The following is a 22,027-nucleotide window of genomic DNA, read 5'->3' on the forward strand; positions in this document are numbered from 1 at the left end:
CCGTTTGAGTTTGTTGGTTATGGTGAAAAAAGTTAATGTTGTGGTTTACATATTTGTTGCTAGGAACCTTGGCTTACTATGGTGCACTTTAGTCAGGATGGCGAGATGGTACTTTGGTAGTAAATTGTAATGTCTCCAGTTTTTAAAGGGATTAGCATATAGAAGAATGAATTTCTGTTATGCTCAGTTCTCATTTACCACGTTAGGATTATCGTAACTCTTGGTTCAGATCGGCAATCATATTATAGATTAAGAACTAGTTATTGTGCCAGGCAGGATCCAAAGGCAATGAAACATGGCTCCTGTTTCCAAGAACTGGAGGCATTATTGTGGGGCCCAGGGCGTGTGTTGTATCAGTATGGACTTGGGGCAGGATAGATGGTAGAATAGTGAGTGGTTCAAGGCTCAGACTCTGGAGTCAAACAGATCTAGGATTGGATCCTGAATCTGCCACTTTCTAGTCCAAATCTGAGCCTCAGTTTTCTTATCTGTAAAAGGAGAGGATAACAGTACCTGTCTCCCAGGGCTGTTGAAGAGTCAGTGAAGTAGTACAGATAAAATGCTGTCTATGGCCATGCTACCCTGAACAAGCCCGATCCAATCCGTATGATCTTGGAAGCTAAGCAGGGTCGGGCCTGGTTAGTACTTGGACGGGAGACCATCTAGGAAGAGCAGATGCTGTAGGCATAAAAAATACAAAAATAAGGGATTGTAAGCTGACCAGGTCCTTGCAATCTGTGAGGTCAACCAAGGGTTGCCTCGCCTAAAAAATAAAAAGAATAAAATGCTTAGCATAATGCCTGGCATAAATAAGAACTCCATTTTTGTACACAGTTAATAAGTTCTTACTAAATGGCTAAGAAAAGAGATTGATTATCTTTAGAGGTGAGAAAAAGGCTTTATCATGTGAGAACCCCTGAATAGAGTTTTGTAGGATGAATAGGAATTCTCTCCACAAAACTAAGCGCTGAACAGGTGCATTCAAGGTGGAGGGAACAGGAGTGTGCAGAGGCTTAATACAGCAGAGTGCGTTCAGGGAGCTCTAAGTGGAAGTTCTTAATTTAGGAGAACTAAATTGAGAGAAAGGAAGCTGTGGAGACATAGCTCCTATCCTTTCTCATCTTTAATAATTGCGTAAATGTCATTAAAATAAGTTATTTTGTCCTGTTTACAAAAGTAGTAAATGCTACTGGAAAAAATTTTAAATTTATAGAAATATAAACAATGTATATTATATATATATATATATATCTTGTTAATAGTTTGGCTTGTATTTCTCCAGAGTTTTTGCAGCTTTTTCTACTTACCAATTTATCTTGGACATATGTACTGCAAATTCCTTTTTCATAGCCAAATTAAAAAAATAGGCAAATCTCTCCCCCAAATAAAATAAGGTTTGGATTATCTGGTTTTCCTTTCTGTTACCCCATCCATAAGAATAAAAGACTTTTCTTATCAGCGAACCCGACCTTTGACTTTTTGATTACATCAGACAAGGAACTTTTACTCTGAGCTTTTCTAAGGTAACTGTTACTGTAGTGTTGAAATTCTTGGTCAATGTGTTTGAGAGTTTTCGGTCCACAGTTGCTATAGGAGGTAAAAGAATGGGCTATGAAGTCAGACTCCTTGGGCTTTCATCCCCATCCATCTCTTGGATCTTGGGTCAGTTGCTTTAACTTCTCTGGGTTTCAGTTTCTCTACTCATAAAATGTGGGTACCAGATCCGAATGGAGGGGAGTCGTGAGGAATAAGCAAGATAATGTATATAAAGTACTTTGCAAAGTGCCTGGCAGATAGCCAACACTTGAGTGCTAATAATTAAAAACTACTGTATCTATCTAACTACAAAGCCAGGGAAGTTATGATTCACAGTAGCCACTAATGACTTGAAGGAAAAAAGGAGTAATTGGGAGATTCAAACCTAATAGGGAAAAAACTAAATGAAGTGGGGCCAGGGAGTTTACATTATGGTGGAGGAGATGGAGGCCATCACATGAGAGGAATAGGCAAGGCAGGCCAAACATTTCTGTTTATACAAATGTCACCAATGTCACCCTGAAAAGTATCTCTCTGCATCTTCCAAACCGATGATTGCAGCCCATTTATTTAAAGGAATATTCAACGCATTAAAAAGTTATTATCATTTAGGAATTTGAACAGCCTCTTGGAGTCTTTTATGACACAAAAAGTGCAGATAATATTGAAAATTCAAGGAGTAGAGAAGTCAGGCAAGGAGGGTGCAACAGCGTACAGTTTGGGGTGAGGTGGAGGGAATGGTCTGTACGAGGCTGGGAGGTGATCTGTCCCTTTTCATCTCTGTGTGTGTGTACATGTATGCATACGAGTCCCTGTGTTTTCACAGGAGGAGTAAAGTTTTATATTCCCGTCCTGTAACTTTCCTTTGCAAAGAAATTTGTATCCAAAGTAAGCCTTGTGGTGAAGAGAAAGCACTCAGCTTCTCTCTGCAACAATTCTCTGACACCAGCCCTCCAGTTTGGGACCCGAGGAGACAGGAAAGAAGAGGCCTTCCAGTTGTTTCTTGGCCCTATGTGGGGCAGGAGGAAGCCAGCGGAGCTTGAAAGAGAAAGTAAACCTTCTGGTAAATAAATGGCTTCCCTATTGTGGAGGAGGAGTGCAAATTATTAGGGGGATGTTTAGGTAGTTTTTGTAGAAGACATTTCTGAAAACTGATTTAGATTATTGAAGGTGAGCCCAATTTAGGAAAACCCTGCCTTGTCTGGTGTTAACCACCTGTTTTCCCGCTTCGTTGGTTGATTTTATCAGTTTGTGCTGTCCTAACCTCATTCATGTTATAAGAATTAGAGGATTTGAATCTGGATTTGAGCACCTGCTTAGCTGAAAACGTCCCAAAATACATGTTTTTCATGTCTTTTCTAACATTCATTTTGTTTTGCTGTTTAGCAAACACCGTTTTTCTGCCAGAATCTAAAAGCGTTAGACTTTTACTTTGTTCTCCCCTTCTCTCCCAGCTCAATCCACCCAAATATACTTCTCAAAGCCTCAAAACCCAGATGTTAGCTGTGTAATTACCTCTCCTAGAAACCAAAGTGCAGTATTGCATTGAGTTAGCATTAAAATAGTCGGCCTTTGAATTTTTTTCTACTTGTGGTTTAGACACAATAAATATTTAATCACAGACTGACTGCCTGACAAATCCATTTTGTATTTGGGCCTCTTTTTTATCAGTATGTTTAGGGAAAGCAAATTTATTGTAACATTAACCAAACAAATATAGTTAGGATAGTAACTGTCTAATACATCGGGACAGATGGAATAGTTGAAGCATTCTGAAGCCAAATGTCAACATTTATTCTTAATTCCATGTGTTATTGTCTCTTTGCATTAGAGTGCATAAATAAGAGTGGACTGTTAGTGGGCAGAAGCATGTGGAACACTTTAGGGCCCTAATTACTATGTGGGGGAATCATGGAGCCATCTAAGATTCCCGTTTCTCACGTGTACCATTGTAGTGCCTGATGCTCATAGTGGGGGAGGTCGTGCCTATTGGGGGGCAGAGGGCTTATGGGAACTCTCTGTAGTTTCCACTCAGTTTTGCTTTGAACTTAAAACTGCTCTGAAGAGTAAAATTTATTAATTAAAAAAGTTTTCTTTCGAAATATCTGAGGTGTCCTGGGTTAGAAGTGCCCTGTATACAGCTATCTGATTTCATGTACTTCTACCTCAGTTTAAGCTTTACAATGAGAGTACCATTCTTTTATACTCAGTGAGAATATTTTCCAAGTAATGGAGAGTGAGACTGGAGGTGGGGGACAGAGAAGACCCCTATCAGTAGTCTCTGCATTAAAAACTGCTTCCCTTTTCTAGGAAAGCTGAATTCGAATCTTTACCCACAGATTTGCAGCAAGAATATATCACTCTTGTTTTTCCGTTCCAGACTTCAGTTTTCTTTGTTGCAAGAGCAATATTTTAGAAAAGAAGTTTAATCAGTATAAAAAGGTGTGTAGTGTCACTTTGTCCTCTGAACTATCTTCCTGTTCCTTATCTTTTCAGTGATTTCATGTGTCCACATGCAAACATATTCTTTCTCTTTTTTCCTTTCACAGATTGTAGCAGATATACACCATGACACTGTATCTTGCTTTTGTCACTTTATCTTAGAAAACAGCTCCGTGTAAATATGTTTATATCTGTCTCATGTTTTAAAGTAGTAATAATATAGTAGTAATAATAAATTATTTGTTATTAATTTAATTTATTTAGTTTATCTAATGATAGGCATAGATTGCAGAATCTAAAGACAGAAAACAATGTAAATATTCTCATATTTGTGTTCAGGCACATATGAATAAATCTGTATGTATATACTTTTAATGTTTTAATCATAATATGCATACTATTTAGAAATGTAGCTTTTCAATTAATAGAGTACACATTTCCCCCCTTAAACTTAAACTTTAATTCTGGGGAGAAGTCTAGCCACCTTGTTAAATGAAACCCCAGTGTGAGACTGTCACTCGGGCAGGTAGGAATTATTGCAACTCCTCGCAACCCAATTTTTTTTATATACCTATGATGCCAGGGCCTGGCTTCTATTGATTTCTGCCACTTTATCCCTAAAATACAGCAAACTATTTTGTGTCAGCACCATTACTCCTTTCACAGGTGGGGCAGGGCTTGTTTTGGGGGGTTATTGTTCCCCTGAATAGGGGTTGCTCATTGATGCTTCTGTTTGAGTTGTCTATAGCAGCAATTCTAAGAGTATGGTCCACAGACCCCTGGGGGTTTCCTAAGATCCTTTGGAGGGGAGTGTCTTTGAGATCAAAACTACTTTCATAGAATTATTTGTGTTTTTTACTTAGTTGGCCTTTGCACTTATACTAGTATTCATAGTATTTAGTATACTCACAGGGGGAAAAAAAAACTGATTTCACTTAAGAATGTCTATGATGAAACAGTAAATAGTATTAATTTCATTATCTCTCAACGCTTGAGGATGTGTTCTTTATATATTCTGTAATGGAATGGGAGGCATGCATAAAGTACTTTGCCACATACAGAAGTGGGATGGTTGTCTTAAGGAAAAGCACTTGTGGAATCGTTTGAGTTATGATCTCAAACATGGTGCTTTTTTAAAATGAAACACTATTTTTACTTGAAAGAATGACTGACAGACCAACTGGGATATTGGTAAACATATTCTCAAAAATGAAAGAAGGGAAGCTATCTTTTCAAGACAAACAACTGACAAAATCAGTTGCCAATGATGGAATGTAAGCTTTTGAGTAAAAATTAGAATTTGAGAAAACTTATATCCATTTCTGTGAGTCTGACAACAATATTAATGAATGTCATTTTTTTATGGCAACAAATGTGATTTTTTTGTGTGTATAACAAATGTGATTTTTACTGTATAATGAAATGTATCAATATTTGGGAGGTCTGCATGTCTCTGAAATAGTATTTTCTAAATGATTAGTGCATTGTTTTATGAAAGTATGCACAGGAAAACATTCTATTCAAAATGCAAAATAGACTTGGATCTTAATATAACTGAGTATGAAAAGTTCATTGATAGGGCTTCAGATTCCATATTGCATCTAACCTCTAAGAAACTATCAGTTGTTGAGTTTTAGTGTAGTATTAAAGAAGAATATCCAAAATAATTGGAAAAGGCTATTAAGACTCTTTTCCAACTGGTGTGAGGCCAAATTTTCTTCACATACTTCAGCCTAAACAGCATGCTGCGACAGTATGAATACAGAAGCAAATATGAGAATCCAGCTGTCTTCTATTAAGCCAGATATTAGAGAAGTTTCCAAACCTTTAACAATGCCCTTTTCCACTAAATTTTTTTTTGTTTTGGAAAATATAGCTATTTTTCATAGAAATGTTATTTTATGTTAACCTGTAATAAGTTTATTATTTTAAAATGAATTAATAGTGTTTAAAATTTTTCTGTTTTAATTTATAATACAAATATTAATAGAAATAACTTGCAGAAACAAAAACTCTTTGGAGTCTTCAAATTTAAAGCTATCAAGGAGTCCTGAGAGCAAACGTTTGAGAACTGCTGGTGTAAAGCCTTTGGCATGAGATATTTGTTTAAAAAAGAAAAGAAAAAAAAAATTTCCATGATTCTGCTTCAGAGAGTCTGATTTAGTAGATCTAGGGTCATTCTGACAGGCAGCCATGTGGTCCTTGGTTTGAAAAATGCTGCCCTAAAGGATCATAAACTAGGATGTCTTCTTTAGATTAGTAAACTCACATCCACAGAGTTTAGAAATTGTTGTTCTGGAGATAAAGGTAAATGGTAGGTAGACATATAGTCTTCCAAGGGAAAATGTTTTGGAGATTTATTTTTATTCTGTTTACTCTTCTTGATATTTATGGACTTGAATATTAATCAAGGATGAATTACAACTATCAAAACAATCATGACTTTACAAAAATAATATTCTGTTTTATCGATAGACTGTCTATGAACGTAGACAGTTTCTGACTGCTTCAATTACTTTCTAAAGACAGTTTAAGAATTGCCTTTAAATAGACGATTCTGGTAAAGAATTGCCTTTAAATTCTATAAAAAGTGTCGTCCTATTTCAGACATGCCATTATAATGTTAACTTTCATTTATTACACATAAAATAAGTAAAGCTCTCATTTTATTTTCTTCTTATATAACAAATTCAAAGAGAATTCTACTTGTCAGAGATCTTATAGCACAGATAAGACTTAAAACAGATCATTTGACACTTGGGAGTTTGAGGACTCCCAAGTTTGTGTTTTGGCTCTACCATTATCTGCATGGTCTCTTAACATTTGTATTCTTATCCATTAAGTGGAAATAATCTTGATAGGATTGTTACATTATCTTGGGCCAATTGAGTGATTGGAAAAATCCAATGTCAATTCATGCTTCAGGTTAGGTTCTACATGGGTGTGATTTTTATAATTTAGATAGTAAGCTACCCCCAGTGCAAATTGGAATAGTGTTTCTTCCTTATATTCAAAGTATTTTTTTTCCAAGTTATAGCCACTACCTCACTTATTATTGGATTATAATTTTATGAGTAAAAGAGCCTTTTCTTAACTGCTTGTGTGAATGCTAGTGGATAAGATTAGCTGTTCTCTGAAGAGTGTTTACATCATTTAGAACGATAATGTTAAAAGGTCACTTATTTTTTCAAGTATATTATTCATTTTGATAAGACTTTCTTAGAAAAACTTGTCTAATTGGAGAGCTCATCTTTCATCTTGAATATTTAAACTTTATGAGTCAGATTTATCTTTTAAAACTATTTTTTATAAAGCTCAATTCATACATTTAAAATTAATAAAACTATATATTTTTTAGAGCAGTTTTAGGTTTCTAGAAAAATTGAGCAGAAGGTAGAGTTCCCTTATACCCCTTTTTCTTTCTCCCTCATGGTTTCTGCAATTAACATTGTGCATTAGTATGTACATTTGCTATGATCGATGAGCCAATTATCATTAACTAAAGTTCATAGTTTACATTAGCGTTCATTCTATCGTACATTCTATGGATTTTTGACAAAACTATATAATGACATAGATCTACCATTACAGTACCGTACAGAATAGTTTCACTGCCTTAAAAATCCCCTGTGCTCCCCTTATTCATCCTCCCGCCAACCCATGCAACTACCGATCTTTATTATCATCTCTGTAGTTTTATCTTTTCCAGAAAATCATATAGTTGGAATCATACAGTATACGGCCATTTCAGATTGCCTTCTTTCACTTAGCAACATTCATTCAGATTCCTCGATGTCTTTTAGTGGCTTGATAGCTCATTTCTTCTTATTGCTGAATAATGTTCCATTGTCCTTGCTCCACAGTTATCCATGCACCTATTGAAGGACATCTTGATTGCTTCCAAGTTTTGGCAGTTATGAAAAAAGATGCTATAAATATTCCTGTGCAGGTTTTTGTGTAGACATTAAGTTTTTAATTCATTTGGGTAAATACCAAGGAGAATGATTGCTAGAGTATGTTTAGTTTTGTGAGAAACTGCCAAACTGCCTTCCAAAGCAGCTGTACCGTTTTGTATTCTCACCAGCAATGAATGAGAGTTCCTGTTACTCTGCATTCCCATGAGCATTTGGTGGTGTGTTTTGGATTTTGGCCATTCTAATAGGTGTGTAGTGGTATCTCATGGTTGTTTAAATTTGCAGTTTCCGGATGGCGTATGCTGTCAAGCATTTTTTCATATGCTTTTTTGCCTTCTGTATCTCTATCTTTGATGAGATACCTGTTCAGATATTTTGCCTGTTTTTTAAATTGGGTTGTTCGTTTTCTTATTTTTGAGAAAGTTTTAAGAGTTCTTTGTATATTTTGGATTAGTTTAATTTTTCCTCCTTAAGACTTTTTTTAAATTGGCATAAAATTCTCTTCTAGAATTTAAGCTCATGAAGAAACAAACTTTGAGATGCTGCGGTTAATGTACCAAGGACAAGGAAATCAAGTACTTACCCTTCCCCCCCTCGGTCTCCTGGGTCTAGATAAGGCTGGCCAGAGGACCACAGTCAAGTATAGATTTATGGCCTTTATGTCTAATCTCTCTGCCCTTACGTATAATATGCTGGATGGAGTATTGATTCCTCCTTAATGCCTGAACATTGCTGAGCCTAGATAGATTGGAATAGTGGAGAAACACTGATTTCTAAATCCTTTGAGGGAGGAGAATCACTATTTTTAGAGGTCATTCTTTTTGAGCTCTTTTAAATCATTTTTTCCCCCATCAGATTAAGGAACAAAAGTGAGAAGACAGTGTTCCAGGGGTTCCTGAGAGCCTCTAAGACAATGAATCCAAGGAAGAAAAGTAACAAGAGGGGCTTGAGTGCCTTTGCAGACTTCTTGGTGGCTTCGTCTTGGGGGTTCAGAAACATTAACTTGATCGAAGGAAAGAGTTGGAATGGTGGGCTGGAGTGTCACCAGTGATCTCTGCATTACCAGATTGCTCCTCTCTCATCATTTTGCTCACTCTTTTAGTGGTATTGGACACAAACATATATTTTTCCTAGAAACATTCTTCCTTTGGCTTCTGTGACAACATATTTTTCTTCAGTCTTATGGGTCTTTCCCAGATTCCTTTCCTGGTTCATCCTCTACCTGAACACTGATGTTGAGGTGCCTCAGGCCTCTGTTGGGGGCTCCATTTTCTTCTTCTATATTTTCTCTCTACGTTATCTTATTTGTTTGGCTTTACTACCATCTCCATCCTGATGACTATCAAAGGTGCACCTCCAACCCAGGCAACCAGTGGCCTGGGCTTCCGATACCCGTATCCTGCTGCTTACTTGACATTTCTCCTTGGACAGCCTGTATTTGTCTCCTGTTTATTTTGTCCAAAACATAAATCTTCAACTTTCTCACTACAAGCTTGTGCCGTTCTTCCTAACATTCCCCATCTAAGTAACTGGCCTCGCTCCATTGTGCAAATAAAAGAATCTAGGAATGTCCTTCATTCCCCTATTCTCTCATACCTCCGATTCTCCTCAAGTTCTCAGCAAGTCCCGTTGGTCCTGCTTCCAAAGTTTTCTGAAATTCCTTTAATTTTCACATCCCGATTTCTGTTCCTACTCTGTGGTAGGCTAGATTCCTTGAAAACCCTCCTGTGCAAAATACCAAGCAGTGTTGGGTAAACTGAGCTCTTAAGAAAATATTGCCTCTTCAGAGGCAAAAATCAAATGGAGCCTCACCAAAAAAAGGGGAGAAGATGCCAGCCTACTAGCAGGGGCGGGGGGCGGTGGGCGGGGTGTATTTACCTATCTCCGTTACTAAGGATTTTTCATTTAACAGCCACAAGACAGGAGACAGGTCTTGATGAGGAGTGGGAACTGCCAAGTCTCCTGTAAGAATCCCTAAGCATAGACCTGCCCATTTTAAGATTTGAATTTAACATGAAAAGGTCAGTTTTCCTTTAGAGGTCAGAACAAATAGTTACTTCCTCTAAGATGCCTTCCCTGATTATCTAAAGTATGCCAGCCTGACCTCAGTTACTCACTGTCCTATCTTTACTGCTCTTATCACGAGTATTAATTATCTTCCTAGTTTGCTTGTCTGTCTTCCTCCATCTCAAGGAGGGCAGAGACCTGTCTGTCCAGTTCACCACTCTGTACCCTGCCCTTGGTTCCAGATTTTTTTTTTGAATGAATAAATGAGCAAATGAGTCAAGGAAGGAGGTTCCTTCTGAGAAACTATAAAATGATGTCACCTAATTTTTATTTTATTTTTGGTACTAAGCACTTCACTTTAAAGCATAATTTTAATTTTTATCTAAGTAATACATGCAAATAATTTAGAAATTAAAGAATACTGAAAGACTTACAGTAAAATAACCGTCTTATGTGCTTGTTGGGGTTGTTGTATGTTGGGCTTCACCGTGGGGTGATTGGGGTGGGCCCCGGCTGCCGGTGATTGGGGTGGGCCCCGGCTGCCGGGATTCTGGGAGCTGATGTCTATAGCTTCTCGCCTAATCTCTGTTGTTTTAGTTCAATGACTCTCTTGCTCTTGGCTGTGTCTGGTGTCCCCAAGTCCAGACTTAGCTGCCCAGACAATAAGTATTCTGTCTCCTGCTCGTTTTGGAGAGAGGTAGTTATTGGGGGGAATCTGAAGCTCTTTGTACAGGTTTTTCAACGAATTCTATTTTCAGCTAAACCTTTCATCCCTGCCTTAACCATACCTACCACCTCCAACTTTGAGCTTTTTTGGGGGTGTTATACAGCATACTTCTGGTTGGAAATCCCTTCTGCAGGCACTTGTCGTTCAGTTTTCTCAGCTGTGCTAGGTCAGTTACCATTTCTCCACTTTCTGGATTCCAGAATTTCATTGCTGTCTTTTGTCCACTGTCATCTTATTTCCCATCTTTGTTCTTGAGGTCTCGTACCCATTGCCCCAGCTTTACTGTCACTTTAGTAGACTTTTGGGTCGTGTGTAACCAGAAGAGCTATGTCATGTTCTCTTGAGCACTCCTGTGCTTGCGCACGCGATTCCCTCTGCTTGGACTGGTTACCCCTTTGTCGCTAGCATTACCATATCTCCTGTAGATCCGCTCCACCTTGTAAAATATATGCCTTCTAGTATAGCACCGATCTGTTTTCATGTAATCATCTTGTTACATGTCTGCCTTTCTTTCAAAACTGTACCTTCCTTGACAATAGGGACCAGATGACCCGACTCTCAGAAGCACCATTTCCCATTTTATTTGGGAGTTACGGTCCAGGGGTGCTCCCTAGAGTTTGGCAGTCCTCTTGCTCTGATAGGGACTGTGAATTCTCCAATTCTGTGTTACCCGGGGCTTGGCCAAGCACCTGGTAAAGAGGCACTTGGATGCTCGATGAACCAGTGACACCTCCACGTGTGGCCTTCTTGATGTCACAGGTTGGCTACAGACATCTGAGATGGGACATAATGTACAGCATGGTGACTGTAGTTAAAAATACTGTATTATATATTTGAAAGTGGCTAAGAGAGTTGATCTTCAATGTTCTAATCACAAGAAAAAAATGTTGTAACTGTGAAGTGATAGGTGTTAACTTTTGTGGTAAGCATTCTGCAATATATACATATAAAAAATCATTATGTTGTACACCTAAAACTAACACAATGTTATATGTCAATTATAATAATAAAACTGGGCATGGGAGTGGGGAAGAAAAGAAAACCTCTGAGCAATGATATATTTTACTTCTGTGAATTTTTATCTCCTGAGGTTACAGTTATGTAATAAACATTTTTTAAAAAACCCTCACACCAAATATTTCTCAGAGTGAAACAGAGTGAAACAACTGTGACCCTACTTTTATGCCTGGACAGATGATTTTCTCTTTGAGGTCAGACTATTTTTCTCCCTCTAACCATATTTTTCCAGTTATAAAGTTGAAGGCTCGATTCACTGCTTGCCTCTGAAGTCACATCACGGTGGAATGAACCCTAGACTAAGTCAGGAAGCTGGGTATTGGATGTTGTTTCCGATGCTCATGTCAGTGGTCTATTTCCGTGTCTGTAAAGTAAGGAAGTTGGATTTTATATATTTTAAGAGCTCTTAGACAAGAACAACAATGGCAGATGCTTTTTATTATTGAGTTGGAGCCCAAATGTCTTGAGGACAAAGCATTGAAGAGCAGACAATAGATTTACTGTGTTAACAGATTTGCCGTTGGCTCTCGGTTGGGTCTTAGCGCTTTCACTTTGGGAATACCTCAGAATAAACTTACTCATCCAAGTGGTTTTATGTTTTATGAGATACCTCATTTCAGTGTTTACACGTCCATATTTAGTGATGGTATAGTTTCTTAGATTCTCAAATACTACCAACAGGAACACGTCATGAAATGTCCTCTTTTAGATGACAAGAGAGTACTAAAGTCTCATTCTTTCAATTTAAGGAGAAACAACTTCACTATGTAACAGTTTAGCTTTATGGGAAAAGCTTTATATTTAAAAAAATTCTTTAGAGACTTACATTTCAATATAAATTTTTCTATTGAGAAACGTATATTTGCTTTGTCACTTGTGGTAAATTTACATGAATTATTGCACCGATTTGCTCATGCTTAAGAATGATCAGCTTATGCCATTGAGTGAGGTTAATTAGCTTCGTAAGGTATTTCAGTCTTCTCTGCTAAAAGCAGGTTACACATTTTTTAAGAAACATTTAAGTTTCGTTCATTTATTCAACAAATATTTGAGCATCTTCTGGGTGCTGGAGAAGTAGCAGTGAACAGAAGAAAGTCTTGTTCTTATGGAACTTACATCTCTAGCAGGTGGTGGTGGAAGGAGATAAAAAAAGAAGTTTATGAAATATTGGAGGGTGATGAGTACTGTGAAGGAAAAATCAGCGGAGGTGTATGTGCTGTGTCAAGGGATATTTGTGCAGAGACCTGAATGTAGTGAGTGAGTGAGCCATGTAGCTATTAGGGGAAGAGCTTTCCAGGAATGAGAAGAAAGTACAAAAGGCCTGGGGCAGAAATGTCCATGGCGTATTATAGAAGCAGAAAGGAGATAGGTGTGAGCAGAGGGGTTAGCAGTGGGAAAGGAGGTCAGAGAAGCATCCAGGGGTAAAATAGATTATCTGGTGGGCGATGGTAGAAGTTTGGATTTTTTTCTGAGTGGATTTTGAGCAGGGGAATGAAACGATTGGACATATTTTGAAAGGATCTGTAATGTGAAGAATAGACTATAGAGGGACAAGGGTGAGATCATCAAGACCAGTTAGGAGTTTAGTGTAGGATTCTAGGTAAGAGATCATGGTGGTTTGGATTAAGACGGTAGCAGTGGATATGTTGAGAAGTGGTCACATTCTAGATATATTTTGAAGGTAGAGCCAACAGAATTTGTCAATGGGTTGAATGTTGGTGGGGGTGAGGAGAGGGAGGAAAGAGAAGGAGGAGGCAAAGGAGGGAGAGGATGAGTGAAATTGGAGTCAAGGCTTATTTTTCAAGATTTTTAGCCTGAGCACATGCAAGAATGGAGTTGCCATTTGCTAAAATGGGGAAGATTCTAGGGGAGGTTGGCTGGGAGAGGTTTTTAATGAAGGGGTTAATTTGGGGTACATTATATGTGAGGTGCTTGTTAGACAACCAAGTGGAGAGAGATATTGAATAGGCAATTAAATAAAGGACTCTGGAGTGCATGAGAGAGAATAGGGCCGGAGATATAAATGTGGGGATTGTCAGTGTATTGATGTTATTTGGAAAAAATGGGACTGGATGAATCATTTAAAAAGTGAGTGCACAGGGGAAAAAAGAGGGTTACTACTAAAATAGTTTTAACAGCAAAGCCTTTTCCTTTGAAACTGCAAATTCTTTTTCATGGAAGTTGACTCTCTATAAAGATGATATTCCATCACTGTTAGAATGTTGTTCTAGTCACCAAATGCAATAAACCGCCACAAATTTAATGACATAAAATAGCAGCCACAGATACTCATGGATTTGGGGGCTGTAATTTAGATAGGCACAGCAGGGGTGGCTTGTCTTTGCTCCACAATGTCTGCGGCCTCAGCTAGGAAGACTGGAACATCTGGGCGGTCATCATCTGGAGGATGCTTCCTTCGCTCACATATGGTCCTGGGCTGGGGACGAGTCAAAGGCTGATCTCAGCTGGGACTGTAGACCAGGTGCCTTCACGTGGCCTTCCCTTCTGCCTTGGGCTCACAGGATGTTGGCCGGGTTCTGCAGAATGAGTCTTCCAAGAGAGGCAGGTGGAAGCGGCATAGAACTGGGAGTTGCATGTCGACACTTCGGTCACACTCGGCTGGAACAATCATGGGCTTAGCCAGATTCAAGGGGAGAAGACAAAGATCCCTTCTCTCATTAGGATGAGTATCAAAGAATTTGGGGCCATGTTTTCCAACCATTATAAATACTCTCTGAATTTGAAGTCCTGCCCTCAGACCATAATTATTTTGGAGGAAGGAGTTCTAGCACAGGATCTATGAGTATGGACTCTCAGCCCCAGTCATACATTGTTCCATGCTAAGTGACAAGGATTACTTTAATATCTCTTGCAAGGAAAGTGACCTGAATAAATTTGAGAAAAGGTTCTTCCTTTTCTTCAAAAAGTGTTGATCTATATTATGGGTCTATGACATCGAGATTCAGAAATTTAAGTTTCCTTTCTCTGCTTTATTTCAGTTGCCTATCTTAAAGGAATATTAATCACTTACATGACATTCTAGATCAGTGAATGCTTTTATGACTCTTTTATTTGGGCTTTGGCCAAAGATAACAGAACCCACAGGCTTTTTCCTTCTCCTCCTTTCAGTTGCCTTCAAGCCTGGAAATTTTGACAGGACGATTTGCTTGCCCAACCTACAGTTGTTTCTCAAAGGCTGTACTTCTGTTTTAAAAAGTTGGCAGCTGGCCTCTGATTCCTGGGAGGGTGAGTCCCTCAGCGTTCATAGCTCATTGGAAGGATGCTTTGCTTCCCTCTGGAAAAACTTCCAAATTCTAGGTAGCCAATCATGCAGGGTAGAGCTCATCTTGTTTTCCTAGATGTGGTTTCCATATCGGTGCCATGTTTTTCAGTACTGCGGTCATCAATGCCTGTTCAGTAGAAACTTCTGCAGTAGAGGTGGTATTTATGTGTGTATGCAAATGTAGTGAAGGAAACTATACGGGAAATGTTTGTTTGGTGTGTTAAATCTAATATCTAGTTGGAAGCGCCAACCAGAATGACATGTGAGGGGTGCCAGCAGAGAGCTTCTCCTCAAGTGGAAATGGAACCAAAGGAAGAAAAAGCCTCTGCTGTGTGTGTAGCTACTGTGGGCATTCGAAGTTAAAGCAGTGTTTGGACCAGATGTGGGTTAGGGAAAGCCTCTCTAGCACCGACAGGAAAAAGACACACAGTGCTACCAAGGGGAAAAACATTTTAGGCCAGAATATCTGTGAGAAAGGAACAAAGTGTGTGGGGGGATGGGGTGAGGGAGAGGTAAGTTTGACTGGATGGAAGACAGGACATTTTGAAAGTCATCTTGAGGCTGGAGAGAGGAGTTGGAGGTGGCCAAAGTTGGCTGAGGAGTTGGGGAGCCTTAGGCGGGGATAAAGATTTTGCCTTTGACAATGAGAAGTTAATTATGTTTTTGAGCTGGGGGAGTGCTGTGGTTTTACTCTTATTAAAAGGTCACTAAGGATCATTCTTGAACTTTCCAAACACAAAAACTGAGAGTTGGTCTGCTTCTCAGAATACCTACTGGGTACAGTGTCCTCGCCTGGCTCACTCAGTATAGTTATAATTCATACCTGTAGTTTATTTGTTCAGTATGTTTTTTGAGCACCTATTGTGAGCTGGGCACCGTGTTGGATTCTGGTGGGAGGGGAGTGAGGGGGAGGACACATTAGTCAAAAGCCAAGGCTTTTCCTGCCCTCATGGAGCTGGCAGTCCAGCACAGTGGTTACAAATGCAAATTATGGAGTCACAGTGCTCGGGTCCAAGTGACGGTGATGGTGATATTATAAGGTGCGTGCAGAGGGCCTGTGGAGGGAGGCCTTGGTGTTTTCGAGCAGCTGAAAGGAGAACAGTCGAGTGCCGGGAGCTCAGCCAGCAGGCTGGTGCCAGCCGAGGCAAGAAAGGCAGGGCTAGCCAGGCCATTGGTCATGTTAATAATACTTTTTATATACTGTGGCCAGCTGTGTCCTAAGTGCTTTGTGTGCATTAACTCATTTAGTCTTAACAGTGACTCTGTGAGTCCTGTTTTCTCCCCTTTTTACTGATGAGGAAACCGAGGCAGAATGAGGTGAAATAACTGGCAATAACTCGTGTACATCTAACTGATGGAGCCAGGATTCAAGTCTGGGCTCTGTGGCTCCAGGACCCATGCTCTAGGCACGACACTGTTGTGCCTTGCTATGACATATTTTGGCATGTTCTTCAGCTTAAGAACAATGCAGGGTCATCAGTGAGAATTTAAGCAGGGGAGTAGAAAGATCAAGTGTATGTCTTGAAAAGTTCTCTCTACAGTGTGGAAATGGACTGGAGGGAGGCAAGTGGCCATGGGGAGACAGTTCAAAGCCCTTGTCATGGCCTAGGTGCATTTTGGCTCCAAGGCTTTTGGCCAGTTTTCTTTGACTCTTTTTCTAGGGGGATCGGTAGAGTTTTTCAGTCAGCTGGAGTACCAATCCTGGACTTTTTTTTTTACTACTTTTACCATAGCATTTATTCTTGGATCGTGGTAACTAATTAAGGTCTTGAGGGAATGGAACCTGATCGCAGTTTATAGACTGAATAGCCTTTAGAGGCTGTCCAGCCCAGTTGCTCTCCCGGTATCAGAATTACTGCTGTGACATTTCCCAGGGTGAGCACTTGACCTCCATTTGAACACTTAATGGGAACCTGGGAGGTTGTCCCTTACTCTTTTTGCTTTTCAACCAATCACCAAACCCCATAACAGCTCCCTCTTTAATATTTTCTGGAAGATGTTCACTTTGAAACGTTTCTGAGGCCACTACCCAAGTTCTGGCCACCACCATCTCTCACCTTGATTATTGCAGTCTGACGGATCTGTCCGAAATGTAAATCAAGTTGTCATTTGTCTGCTTAAAACTTTGCAGATCTCCTCATCGCCCTGTTTCTCAGTATGGCTTCCACAAGAGCCTCCTCCAACCTCGTCTCACACCATAGTCTCCTTATGCAGTTTCTACAGTGTTCTGCTTCATGGCAGCTGCCCGGACCCCACCCCTGGAGATTATCATGCAGTCCATCTGGAGTAAGGATCAGCATCTGGCTTCTCAGAACCCCGTAGGGTATTCCGATGTACATCCAGGATTAAGCCCCGACCTGTGCTCTTATTCGGAGTTTCTTAGTCTGGCCACACATTAGCATCATCTGAGGAGCTTTTAAATATCAAAACCTGGTTCCCACCCTCAGCAATTCTGATTTGGCATCTGGTTCTGGCATCTGGTTCGGTTCCCAGGCATCTCTATGTATTTATTTTTTTTAAAAAAGTATCTGCTCTTATAATTCTAATCTGCGGAGTGGGGAACCTCTGCAGGGTGGAGGGAATCACTCCAGAGGGCAGAGTTCGGGAGTAGATGTTATGGGGGAATGGGTTCTGGTTCTGGGGTGATTCCATGCACAGATCTCCCAAGTATTTGAAGAGCCACTCTTCCATACTTGAGCTTTTTCTCTCGTAAGCCCACTCTCTGCTCCCCAAGTCTTCTAACTGGGACACACCCTGACTACCCCTCCCTGAATGTGTTTGTTTTATAGTGTGCCATTTAAATGGATACAATTACAACATCATTCTAGATGTGGTCCAGTTACAATGGGACTGATAGATCCTTTCACTGGAACACTCTGTATATCTATTAAAATACCGCACGATCACTTTGGGCTCGGTCTGCTGGTTGACTCATGGGTGACTTAAAGATCAATGAAAACTCCCACTCTAGCACTGTGGTTAAGAGCAGGAACTCTGAAAACAGACTGCTGTATTTAGGTTAGGATTCCAGCTCTACACCTTAACCACCTGTGACCCTGGGTGAGTCACTTAAAATTCTGTGCCTCAGTTTCCTCTGTAAAATGGGAATAAAAATGACATCTATCTCATAGGGTTTTTGTGAGGATAAAGGAGTAAATAAATATAGATTAAGTGCTTAACACAGTGTCTGGCACATAGTGCTATATACAAATATTAGCAATAATCATCAGTTATTTGGACTCCTTAAACCAAGGTTATTTTTTCTTTTTCTTTTTTTTACTCTTTTTTTATTAAAATTATTGGAGTGACATTGGTTAATACAAATAGGTTTCAAGTGTACAATTCAATAATACATCATATGTATAGTCATTGTGCGTTCACCACCCAAATTAAATTTCCTTCCGCCACCAAATATTTGACCCCCTCTGACCCCTATCCCCCTCCCCGCTCCCCTCCCTCTGGTAACCACTAATGAGTCTCACCTTTTTCTTTCATTTAGCTATCACGTAGCGTTTTCACTTTCAGTCTTTTTAGGACCCAGGGCTATCTTTAGGTGAACTATGTGTGGAGATATTCGATCACCCATCCCTCCTGTGCGCCCCTTGTCCCCTTACACACCAAAGCATTACTGACTCCCTCCCTTAGCAAATGAGACAAAGGTCTATAAAAATGCTGTGTGTTTTACATAGCAGGGAAGGCTGACTTTATCATTTAACATAACTAATCTGAGGAATTAATCTATATTTTTTCAAAACATTGAAGAAGTGGATTCGGTATAAGAAATATTGATGAAAGGAACCCCTTCTGTGTGGCGAGGGGAGAACGTAGCCGTAAGAGGCACCCAGCACCTTACTGTATAGGAGGGACTGTACGTTCATTATGATTTTTAACTTTTGCAGCAATAGGTACTTCCCTATTTTACTGAAGAAGAGGCCTGCTCAGTAGTCAAGTAATGTCCTCCGACCAAGTAGCTGATACGTGGCAGGCAGGGTTTGCACCCAGACCCAGCCAGTGTAAAGCTTCTAGTGTCCCAGGCCTCATACCACACTGCTTCAGAGGAGTGTGTCTGGTTGGGGGAGTGGAAGTGTCACAAAGTGGGGAGGCCGTGTGACACACAAATTTGGTATGTTTTGTGGTTTTTCTCTAGAGGCAGACCTATTCTCAGGCATCTTTAACCAGAAACTACGTACCTAGTTATTGACGAAGCGAGTCTAGCTGTGTTACTTTCAATTTAGAGGGAATTATATTTTTTAGGCTCTTACACCTTTAATCTGAAATATTTGTGATCAAATATCGTGCCTATACCAAATGAATTATGTAGAATACATCAGTTTTTTATTTTATTTTTTTATTTTCATTCCTTAACACTCTTAGATTTGAAATAGTAAGAGGCCTTAGTAATTCATAGTTCTCAGAATCTTTTTCTCAAAGACAGCGGGGGTGAATATCACATTTTGGGAAGTTCTTTTGGTTTTGTTTTTAGAATGCTGGCTGTCCTTCATGGATCAGAGCACAAGGTTTTCTTTCCTTTTTGCTGTTCATGTTCCTGGTAGTCTCCGCCTCTTAAAGCTGACTGTAAATCTAGTACATTTTATTCTCTCTGTTTCTGGATATACATTAGATAACTATGCAAAGATAGTGCTAGTGATAAGATTTGGAATGGAAAAAAATAATGTGCTTGGTACAAGATGCTTTAACTCTTTCCAGGAAGAATTAAAGCGAGATGAGAAAGATGAGGGATAGTAAACCTTTTGGGTTGAGAATGCTCCAGAATGTCATGAAAAACTGTTCTTTCCCTCACTTTTCTGAGCTCTACTCTCCAGTAACTTATTATTTCTTTCCTTTATTTAATTTTGCCACATTATCAGGGAAGTATAATTCAAGTTCTTTATATCTCAATGTCCATTTTTTTTGCAAGGAATACTTGGTTTCAGACTTTAAAGCCAATCCTATTATTTGTAACTGAATACCTTTGAGTATTAGAGTAAGTATAGTTCAGATTGGGCACTCAAGTGTTAATATTTTGTCTTTCTAGGAGATCAAAACTGGATTTATATATTGACTTCTTATTGTAAAGGCAAACTTCTAGTCTTAAACATTATAAAGGTATTATTTGGATTTGTAAGCAAGGAAATTATATGTTTATTATACAAGTGAATTTATTTTGAATGATCTTTTTTAATTTGAACTTTCAGAGTCTTAATCTCTAGGGTAATTATGAGTGGTTAAGTTATTAATGGTTCAATAGTTAAAGCTATCATACTTAAATGTGGACTCCCTGTCATTCATTACACCTTTAATCCTACATTAAAAATTTCATAAAGGTTCAGTGTCTTTGTCTAGTGTTAACTGCCTTTTACTTTTTCTCCTCCCTAATTTGAGTTTGCAACTACCTATTATTTTTGGAATGTAGTATGATGAAGATAAATAAATTGGAGCTTTCAAATATAAATAAATGCAGTGGCCCTCAATGAAATTAGCAGGATTATATTGAAGACACTAATAGAAACTAAATGGTTGTTTTGTGGGCTTTAAACAAAAATCTCTTTGCATGAAAAATGTTTACTATGTAATAAGCTTTAAAAGAGAATACAAAGCTGTAAAAATGCTATGATCTCAACTTTTAAAAAGAAATATATATATAATCCTTGAGATAGAATAAAAGGAATTAGAGCAATATGTCAACTGCAGTTCTAGATAGGATTGTAGGATATGGGTGATTTTATCTTTTGGGTTTTTTTTCCCCTCAAAATTTTCACAGTGAGCATGGTTACTATTATAATCTTTTTAAAATGTCTTCTTAAAAGGACTGGTTTCTATAGAAATTAGTGAAAGTACACTTCTGTTACTTTATACTTTGATTGTGTCACTGGGCCTTTCCTGATAGCAAAGAGGAGCTCAGTATGCTTTAAGATATAAGTATTTCTAATGTAGAGTATGGCCAACACTCAAAGACATATTGCAAGATGCAACAGAAATCATCTTTAGATCACTTTCTGTTCTGGGTTATCGGATGCACCTGTCCCTCTCTTCACTTTCCCCCTCCATCCTCACTCCTATTGTAAATCCACTGGTGCATGGACGTAAAGTACCTGTCTTAATTTAAAAAGAAGTTTTACGAAATGATGTAATGAAACCTTTGGTAAGTGGTCCTGATTTGTGCTTCTCCAATTGCCTTTCATTACTTCAGATTGCAGTATATAAATGAGAACTGTGACTTTCGACAAACTTTTTCAGTGATCTTTACAGTAATAAGTGTCCCACTAGACAATGATTGTTTGCCTTATGACTTGTTTTTGGTAAAGTTATCCCCAAGGGGTTGAGAAATTCCACTTTCAAAAAGCCAGAAAGTCTTTGATGACTTGCCATTTTATTTTTCTTTTCTCTTCAGTTGCAGAAAACAGTCACACTTTCCTTTATATGCTAACATTTACTATCTGCTAACCTAAATTTAGTAAACACCTTGAGAGAATTAAGCCCTATGTCATGCCTTAAGGCAGCCACTATATGGAATAAATTGACTTCTCTCCTATTTACGAATGGTACTTGGCATTCATATTGTTGTGTACATTACTCTCTGTGTTCTGGGGTTCAGTGAAAGTGGTTATTAAATCACAAGCTTAGAATCGTTCCATTGATAAGAAATACTTTAGTTAAAATTTAGTGGAGTTCTTTAGATTAATTTATAATTTGAAAAACCAGAATTGAGATTGTGAAATAAAGCAGGCTTTAAAAAAATTTTTTTTCAGTAAAACACTTACCACAAAGCTAGTTGGCAATGATTTTCCTGGACGATTTGGCTAGTGACCTCTTAAGGATATGCAGTTCTTATGAAGAGCATTTGGTCTGATTGCCCTATGGCTCCCGTTGGTTAAATATCGTTTGTAGCTAAGCGGCCAATAAAGAGATCACAATTTGACCCTTTGCCCATGTTCTCCTTGAAAATACTACCTGCTCTTTGGCTTTAATTTACAATGATTTAAGTATATGTATAGGATAGCTATTATAGTGTTACCGTTATTAGACTAAGAAGCATAATGTTATATCAGTCATTTTGGGTGCTTTAATTTTAGGAAAAAAAACTATTGTGAAAAGTAGGTA

The 22,027-nt window shown here is 38.7% G+C and overlaps 1 protein-coding gene and 1 pseudogene across 1 annotated transcript in view; both read left to right on the top strand.

Moving 5' to 3' along the window:
• STAT3 (signal transducer and activator of transcription 3) overlaps positions 1-22,027 on the top strand; it is a 50,221-nt gene that overhangs the window by 3,331 nt on the left and 24,863 nt on the right.
• LOC112473359 lies at positions 565-687 on the top strand (annotated as a pseudogene).

Source organism: Pteropus alecto, unplaced genomic scaffold (assembly GCF_000325575.1).
Source record: "Pteropus alecto unplaced genomic scaffold, ASM32557v1 scaffold98, whole genome shotgun sequence".
Lineage (NCBI taxonomy): Eukaryota > Metazoa > Chordata > Mammalia > Chiroptera > Pteropodidae > Pteropus > Pteropus alecto.